Source organism: Triticum urartu, chromosome 6 (assembly GCF_003073215.2).
Source record: "Triticum urartu cultivar G1812 chromosome 6, Tu2.1, whole genome shotgun sequence".
NCBI classification, from domain to species: domain Eukaryota; kingdom Viridiplantae; phylum Streptophyta; class Magnoliopsida; order Poales; family Poaceae; genus Triticum; species Triticum urartu.
The window spans coordinates 135,404,613-135,413,769 of record NC_053027.1 but is presented as its reverse complement, the minus strand read 5'-3'; positions in this window follow the sequence as shown (position 1 = coordinate 135,413,769).

Below are 9,157 nucleotides of genomic sequence, written 5' to 3'. Positions count from 1 at the left end.
CCATAATCCACCTCGGTCATATCGTAGCAGTGCTTAGGAAAAGCCCTGTTCCAGTAGCATCATCATCATCGTCATCATGCCGTCATGCTGACGAAGCTCTCCCTCGACACTCTGCTGGATCGTGAGTTTGTGGGACGTCAACGAGCCTAACGTGTGCAAATCATGGAGGTGTCGTACTTTCGGTGCTAGGATCGGTCGATCGTGAAGATGTACGACTACATCAATCGTGTTGTCATAACGCTTCCGCTTACGGTCTACGAGGGTACATAGACAACAGTCTCCCCTCTTGTTGCTATGCATCACCATGATCTTGCGTGTGCGTAGGAATTTTTTTGAAATTACTATGTTCCCCAACAATGGCATCCAAGCTAGGTTTATGTGTAGATGTTATATGCACGAGTAGAACACAAAGGAGTTGTGAGCGTGGGTATATACATATTGCTTGCTGTCACTAGTTGATTCTTGATTCAGCGGCATTGTTGGATGAAGCGGCCCAGGCCGACACTACGCGTACGCTTACGCGAGACTGGTTCTACCGACGTGCTTCGCACATAGGTGGCTAGTGGGTGTCTATTTCTCCAGCTTTAGTTGAATCAGATTCAATGAACAAGGTTCTTTCTGAAGATCAAAAAGCAATCGCTATACTGCATTGTGGTTTTTGATGCGTAGGTAAGAACGGTTCTTGCTCAGCCCGTAGCAGCCACGTAAAACTTGCAACAACAATGTAGAGGATGTCTAGCTTGTTTTTGTAGGGCATGTTGTGATGTGATATGGTCAAGACATGATGCTAAATTTTATTGTATGAGATGATCATGTTTTGTAACACAGTTATCCACAACTGGCAGGAGCCATATGGTTGTCGCTTTATTGTATGAAATGCAATCGCCATGTAATTGCTTTACTTTATCACTAAGCGGTAGCGATAGTCGTAGAAGCAATAGTTGGCGAGACGACAATGATGCTTCGATGGAGATCAAGGTGTCAAGCCGGTGACGATGGTGATCATGACGGTGCTTTGGAGATGGAGATAAAGGCACAAGATGATGATGGCCATATCATATCACTTATATTGATTGCATGTGATGTTTATCCTTTATGCATCTTATTTTGCTTAGTTCTACGGTAGCATTATAAGATCATCTCTCACTAAATTTCAAAGAATAAGTGTTCTCCCTGAGTATGCACCTTTGCTACAGTTCGTCGTGCCGAGACACCATGTGATGATTGGGTGTGATAAGCTCTACATTCACACACAACGGGTGCAAGCCAGTTTTGCACACGCAGAATACTCGGGTTAAACTTGACGAGCCTAGCATATGCAGATATGGCCTCGGAACACTGAGACCGAAAGGTCGAGCATGAATCATATAGTAGATATGATCAACATAGTAATGTTCACCATTGAAAACTACTCCATCTCACGTGATGATCGAACATGGTTTAGTTGATATGGATCACGTGATCACTTAGATGATTAGAGAGATGTCTATCTAAGTGGGAGTTCTTAAGTAATTTGATTAATTGAACTTTAATTTATCATGAACTTAGTACCTGGTAGTATTTTGCATGTCTATGTTGTTATAGATAGATGGCCCGTGCTGTTGTTCCGTTGAATTTTAATGCGTTCCTAGAGATAGCTAAGTTGAAAGATGATGGTAGCAACTACACGGATTGGGTCTGTAACTTGAGGATTATCCTCATTGCTGCACAGAAGAATTACGTCCTGGAAGCACCGCTAGGTGACTAACCCGCTGCAGGAGCAACGCCAGATGTTGTGAACACCTGGCAGAGCAAAGCTGATGACTACTCGATAGTTCAGTGTGCCATGCTTTACGGCTTAGAACCGGGACTTCAACGACGTTTTGAACGTCATGGAGCATATGAGATGTTCCAGGAGTTGAATCTAATACTTCAAGCAAATTCCTGGATTGAGAGACATGAAGTCTCCAATAAGTTCTACAGATGCAAGATGGAGGAGAATAGTTCTGTCAGTGAACATATACTCAGAATGTCTGGGTACCACAACTACTTGACTCAACTGGGAGTTAATCTTCCTGATGATAGTGTCATTTACAGAGTTCTTCAATCATTGCCACCAAGCTACAAGAGCTTCGTGATGAACTATAATATGCAAGGGATGGATAAGACGATTCCTGAGCTCTTCGCAATGCTGAAAGCTGCAGAGGTAAAAATCAAGAAAGAGCATCAAGTGTTGATGGTCAACAAGACCACTAGTTTCAAGAAAAAGGGTAAAGGGAAGAAGGGGAACTTCAAGAAGAACAGCAAGCCAGTTGCTGCTCAAGTGAAGAAACCTAAGTCTGGACCTAAGCCTGAGACTGAGTTCTTCTACTACAAAGGAACTCATCACTGGAAGCGGAACTGCCCCAAGTATTTGGCGGGGAAGAAGGATGGAAAAGCGAAAGGTATATTTGATATACATGTTATTGATGTGCACCTTACTAATGCTCGCAGTAGTGCCTGGGTATTTGATACTGGTTCAGTTGCTAATATTTGCAACTCGAAACAGGGGCTACGGATTACGCGAAGATTGGCTAAGGACGAGGTGATGATGCGCGTGGGAAATGGTTCCAAAGTCGATGTGATCGCCGTCGGCACGATACCTCTACATCTACCTTCAGGATTAGTTTTAGACCTAAATAATTGTTATTTGGTGCCAACGTTGAGCATGAACATTATATCTGGATCTTGTTTGATGCGAGACGGTTATTCATTTAAATCAGAGAATAATGGTTGTTCTATTTATATGAGTAATATCTTTTATGGTCATGCACCCTTGATGAGTGGTCTATTTTTACTAAATTTGATAGTTGTGATACACATGTTCATAGTATTGAAGCCAAAAGATGCAGATTTGATAATGATAGTGCAACTTATTTTTGGCACTGTCGTTTAGGTCATATTGGTGTAAAGCGCATGAAGAAACTCCATTCGGATGGACTTTTGGAATCACTTGATTATGAATCACTTGGTACTTGCGAACCATGCCTCATGGGCAAGATGACTAAAACTCCGTTCTCCGGAACAATGGAGCGAGCAACAGAGTTATTGGAAATCATACATACTGATGTATGTGGTCCAATGAACATTGAAGCTCGCGGCGGATATTGTTATTTTCTCACCTTCACAGATGATTTGAGCAGATATGGGTATATCTACTTAATGAAACATAAGTCTGAAACATTTGAAAAGTTCAAAGAATTTCAGAGTGAAGTGGAAAATCATCGTAACAAGAAAATCAAATTTCTACGATCTGATCGTGGAGGTGAATATTTGAGTTATGAGTTTGGACTTCATTTAAAACAATGCGGAATAGTTTCGCAACTCACGCCACGTGGAACACCACAATGTAATGGTGTGTCCGAACGTCGTAACCGCACTTTATTAGATATGGTGCGATCCATGATGTCTCTCACTGATTTACCGCTATCGTTTGGGGGTTATGCTTTAGAGACGGCTGCATTCACGTTAAATAGGGCACTATCTAAATCTCTTGAGACGACACTTATGAACTGTGGTTTGGCAAGAAACCCAAGCTATCATTTCTTAAAGTTTGGGCTGCAATGCTTATGTGAAAAAGCTTCAACCTGATAAGCTCGAACCCAAATTGGAGAAATGTGTCTTCATAGTATACCCAAAGGAGACTGTTGGGTACACCTTCTATCACAGATCCGAAGGCAAGATATTCGTTGCTAAGAATGGATCCTTTCTAGAGAAGGAGTTTCTCTCGAAAGAAGTGAGTGGGAGGAAATTAGAACTTGACGAGGTAATTGTACCTTCCCCCTTATTGGAAAGTAGTTCATCACTGCTACCTCTTGAGCACTGCGTTGGTTTTCCCTTGAAGAGGAAAGGGTGATGCAGCAAAGTAGCGTAAGTATTTTCCTTAGTTTTTGAGAACCAAGGTATCAATCCAGTAGGAGACTACACGCAAGTCCCTCATACCTACACAAACAAATAAGAACCTCGCAACCAACGTGATAAAGGGGTTGTCAATCCCTTCACAGTCACTTACAAGAGTGAGATCTGATAGAGATAATAATATAAATATTTTTGGTATTTTTATGATATGGATTGAAAGTAAAGATTGCAAATTAAAATAGATTGGAAACTTATATGATAAAAGATAGACCTGGGGCCATAGGTTTCACTAGTGGCTTCACTCAAGATAGCATAAATATTATGGTGGGTGAACAAATTACTGGCGAGCAATTGATATAAAAGTGCATAATTATGAGAATATCTAGGCAAGATCATGTATATAGGCATCACGTCTGCGACAAGTAGACCAAAACGATTCTGCATCTACTACTATTACTCCACATATCGACTGCTATCCAGCATGCATCTAGAGTATTAAGTTCATAAGAACAGAGTAATGCATTAGGCAAGATGACATGATGTAGAGGGATAAACTCAAGCAATATGATATAAACCGCATATTTTATCCTTGATGGCAACAATACAATACGTGCCTTACTGCCCCTGCTGTCACTGGGAAAGGACACCGCAAGATTGAACCCAAAGCTAAGCACTTCTCCCATTGCAAGAAAGATCAATCTAGTAGGCCAAACCAAACTAATAATTCGAAGAGACTTGCAAAAATAACCAATCATACATGAAAGGTTTCAGAGAAGAATCAAATATTGTTCATAGATAAACTTGATCATAAACCCACAATTCATCGGATCTCGACAAACACACCACAAAAAGAGTTACATCGAATAGATATCCAAGAATACCGAGGAGAACTTTGTATTGAGATCCAAAGAGGGAGAAGAAGCCATCTAGCTAATAACTGTGGACCCGAAGGTCTGTGCTAAACTACTCACACATCATCGGAGAGGCTATGGTGTTGATGTAGAAGCCCTCTGTGATCGATTCCCCCTCCGGCGGAGCTCCGGAAAAGGCCCCAAGATGGGATCTCTTGGGTATAGGAGGTTGCGGCAGTGGAAATAGGGTTTCATGGTGCTCCTGGATGTTTTCGGAGTATATGGATATATATATATAGGAGGAAGAAGTAGGTCGGTGGAGCTGCGAGGGGCCCACGAGGGTGGGGGCGCGCCCGGGGGGGGGAGGCGCGCCTCCTTGCCTCGTGGCCGCCTCGCTTCTTTCTTGACCTCTACTCCAAGTCCCCTGGATCACGTTTGTTCCAAAAATAACTGCCCCGAAGGTTTCATTCCGTTTGGATACCGTTTGATATTCCTTTTCTGCGAAACACTGAAATAGGCAAAAAAACGGCAATTTGCACTGGGCCTTGGGTTACTAGGTTAGTCCCAAAAATAATATAAAAGTGTATAATAAAGCCCATTAAACATCCAAAACAGATAATATAATAGCATGGAACAATAAAAAATTATAGATACGTTGGAGACGTATCAAGCATCCCCAAGCTTAATTCCTGCTCGTCCTCGAGTAGGTAAATGATAAAAACAGAATTTTTGATGTGGAATGCTACCTAGCATAATTCTCAATGTAATTTTCTTTATTGTGGCATGAATATTCAGATCCGAAAGATTCAAGACAAAAGTTTAATGTTGACATAAAAATAATAATACTTCAAGCATACTAACTAAGCAATCATGTCTTCTCAAAATAACATGGCAAAAGAAAGTTCATCCCTACAAAATCATATAGTTTGGTGATGCTCCATTTTCGTCACACAAGAATGCTCTCATCTTGCACAACCCCGATGACAAGACAAGCAATTGTTTCATACTTTAGTAATCTCAAACTTTTTTCAACTTTCACGCAATACATGAGCGTGAGCCATGGATATAGTACTATGGGTGGAATAGAATATGATGATGGAGGTTATGTGGAGAAGACAAAAAAGGTGAAAGTCTCACATCGACTCGGCTAATCAACAGGCTAGGAAGATGCCCATCAATTGATGTCAATGCAAGGAGTAGGGATTGCCATGCAACTGATGCACTAGAGCTATAAATGTATGAAAGCTCAACAAAAGAAACTAAGTGGGTGTGCATCCAACTTGCTTGCTCATGAATACCTAGGGCATTTGAGGAAGCCCATTGTTGGAATATACAAGCCAAGTTCTATAATAAAAAATTCCCACTAGTATATGAAAGTGACAAAACAAGTGACTCTTTATCATAAAGATCATGGTGCTACTTTGAAGCACAAGTGTGGAAAAAGAGGATAGTAGCATTGTCCCTTTTTTGGGGGCCTTTCTCTTTTTTTGGGACAATGCTCTATTAATGATGATCATCACACTTCTATTTATTTACAACTCAATTATTACAACTCGATACTAGAACAAAATATGACTGTATATGAATGCCTCCGGGGGTGTACCGGGAATGAATCAAGAGTGACATGTATGATAAATTATGCATGGTGGCTTTGCCACAAATACGATGTCAACTACATGATCATGCAAAGAAATATGACAATGATGAAGCGTGTCATGAATGAAATAGTGGAAAGTTGCATGGAAATTTATCTCGGAATGGCTATGGAAATGCCATAATAGGTAGGTATGGTGGCTGTTTTGAGGAAGATATAAGGAGGTTTATGTGTGATAGAGCGTATCATATCACGGGGTTTGGATGCACCGGCGAAGTTTGCACCAACTCTCAAGGTGAGAAAGGGCAATGCACGGTACTGAAGTGGCTAGCAGTAATGGAAAGGTGAGAGTGCGTATAATCCATGGACTCAACATTAGTCATAAAGAACTCACATACTTATTGCAAAAATCTACAAGTTATCAAAAACCAAGCATTATGTGCATGCTCCTAGGGGGATAGATTGGTAGGAAAAGACCATCGCTCGTCCCCGACCGCCACTCATAAGGAAGACAATCAAAGAACACCTCATGTTTCAAATTTGTTACACAACGGTTACCATATGTGCATGCTACGGGACTTGCAATCTTCAACACAAGTATTTCTCAAATACACAACTAGCACAACTCTAATATCACCATCTTTATATCTCAAAACAATTATCAAGTATCAAACTTCTCATAGTATTCAATGCACTTTTTATGATAGTTTTTATTATACCCATCCTGGATGCCTATCATATTAGGACTAATTTTATAACCAAAGAAAATTACCATGCTGTTATAAAGGACTCTCAGAATAATATAAGTGAAGCATGAGAGATCAATAATTTCTATAAAATAAAACCACCACCATGCTCTAAAAGATATAAGTGAAGCACTAGAGCAAAATTATCTAGCTCAAAGGATATAAGTGAAGCACATAAAGTATTATAATAAATTCCAATTAATGTGTGTCTCTCCCAAAAGGTGTGTATGGAAAGGATGATTGTGGTCAACTAAAAAGCAAAGACTCAAATCATACAAGACGCTCCAAGCAAAACACATATCATGTGGTGAATAAAAATATAGCCTCAAGTAAAGTTACCGATGGAAGAAGACGAAAGAGGGGATGCCTTCCGGGGTATCCGCAAGTTTAGGCTTTTGGTTGTACTTGAATTTTACCTTGGGGTGCCTTTGGCATCCCCAATCTTAGGCTATTGCCACTCCTTGTTCCATAATCCATCAAATCTCTACCCAAAACTTGAAAACTTCACAACACAAAACTCAACAGAAAATCTCATGAGCTCCGTTAGTATAGAAAAACAAACCACCACTTAAGGTACTGTAATGAACTCATTCTTTATTTATATTGGTGTTAAACCTACTGTATTCAAAATTCTCTATGTTTCATACTCTCCGATACTAGCCATAGATTCATCAAAATAAGCAAACAACACACGAAAAACAGAATCTGTCAAAAACAGAACAGTCTGTAGTAATCTGTAGGTTTCGAATACTTCTGTAACCCCAAAAATTCTGAAATAAATTGGTGGACGTGACATATTTTCTATTAATCATCTGCAAAAAGAATCAACCTAATCGCACTCTCTAGTAAAAAATGGAAGCAAATCTCGTGAGCGCTAAAGTTTCTGTTTTTTACATCAAGATTGCAAAAACTTCCCCCAAGTCTTCCCAAAGGTTCTACTTGGCACAAACACTAACTAAAAGTATAAAACCACATCTAAACAGAGGCTAGATGAATTATTTATTACTAAACAGAACCAAAAAGCAAGAAACAAAAATAAAATTGGGTTGCCTCCGAACAAGCGCTATAGTTTAACGCCCCTAGCTAGGCATTAATAATTTTAATGATGCTCACAAGAAAGACAAGAATTGAAGCACAAAGAGAGCATCATAAAACATGTGACAAGCACATCTAAGTCTAACATACTTCCTATGCATATGCATCTTATAGGAAAACAAATTATCAAGGCAAGCAAAAACTAGCATATGCAAGGAAGCGGAAAGAAACAATAGCAATCTCAACATAACGAGAGGTAATTTAGTAACATGAAAATTTCTACAACCATATTTTGCTCTCTCATAATAATTACATGTAGGATCATAAGCAAATTCAACAAAATAGTGATCACATAAAATATTTTCAACACGATCCACATGCATGCAAAGTTGACACTCTTCCAAAATAGTGGGATTAACATTAACTAAAGTCATGACCTCTCCAAACCCACTTTAAATAATATTGCAAACACTATTATCAATCTCATATTCATCATGGGGCTTAAGTAAATTTTCAAGATCAAAAGAAGAATCACCCCAATCATGATCATTCAACAAATAGTAGTCATAGCAAAACTAGCATCCCCAAGCTTAGGGTTTTGCATATCATTAACACAATTGACATTAATAGAATTTATAATAACATCATTGCAATCATGCTTTTCATCGAAGGAACTATCAAGTATGGGTGCAATAGCAATGATCTCATGTTTAACATAGGGAACTATAGCAAACTCATCTTCATAAATATTGGCATCATGGCCACAAGAATAGCAAGCATCATGTTCATCAAGGGATATTTCAATCAAATCATTGGAATCATAATTATCTATAGATTCATGCATATCATTATTTTCTTCCCAAGCAATGGTCATTCTTTCAACAAATTCTCTGACATGGGCATTATGAGAATAATTTTCATAGCAATATTTAAGTATGTCAAAATTTTCAGATTCGTAGAGAGTAATATCATACTTTTCAATCAAAGAAGCAACTTCATAAGCACCCTTAAAAGCAACAAATTCTTCAATTTGTTCGATATCGTAGTAACTATAA